The sequence below is a fragment of the Nannospalax galili genome, unplaced genomic scaffold (genome assembly GCF_000622305.1).
Source record: "Nannospalax galili isolate Female #2095 unplaced genomic scaffold, S.galili_v1.0 scaffold14, whole genome shotgun sequence".
Classification (NCBI taxonomy): Eukaryota; Metazoa; Chordata; class Mammalia; order Rodentia; family Spalacidae; genus Nannospalax; species Nannospalax galili.
Window position 1 is genome coordinate 5487086 of NW_008336953.1, and position 864 is coordinate 5487949.

Here is an 864-nt window from a genome sequence, read left to right on the forward strand (position 1 = left end):
ATCTGGGGAAAGCTAGGAAGAGAAGGCATGACCCATACTGGGTAAAGGCTTTCCAGTGTGCATACCCTCAGGTCATACATACACCTCAGCAACCCCTCAGTTCTCTAGGTAAGTAAGCTCAATAAATTAATTGGTTCCCCAGTAAAACTTTAATTAAACATTGGCTCGACACTAGAACCTTGAAAGGGAATAAGCATTGCTTAGCATCCCCAGGAAAAGAAGTCTCACAACAGATGGAAAATTTATTTGTTAATGGTATTGTGTCTCATAATTATTTTTTTAAAAAAGAAAACAAGAATGTAAAAGATGTTAAAAGGATATGGTAATGGAGATAGTTTCTAGCCTAAGCAAGTGATGAAGGTCTGTTTATATAAAGGATGAGACAAAAATAATATATATATGATCTTAAAATGTTTATGGGCATATAGTTTAGTCAACTAGTTTAAGGAACAAAATATATATCTAGTCAAGATTTATCTGAGAACATTTGGTCTTTGCCTAAGCTTTATCTACATACCACATGATAATTAAAAGTACCAGACTGGTAGAATTAATCTTATTGGATGTTAAAGTACCAGACTGGTGGAACTAACCTTATTGGATGTTTACAGCCATACTTTGAGACCTATACTAATCTTTGGTCAGAGGGACTGAAAGGACAGTTTTTGCCCCTTGCCCTCCAAGGTTGACTAAGTTCCAGGGACTATGAAATATCTCTCAAAATGTCCTGTAAATATGGTGAGTCATCTGTCCTCTTGTTCAGGGAGGCCGTGGAGACCTTATGAGATGGACTTGAACCAGTGTCCAGTCTACAAAGAGGAGGGTCAACTCAGAGGAAATATCTCATTCATGCTTCCAAGTAAA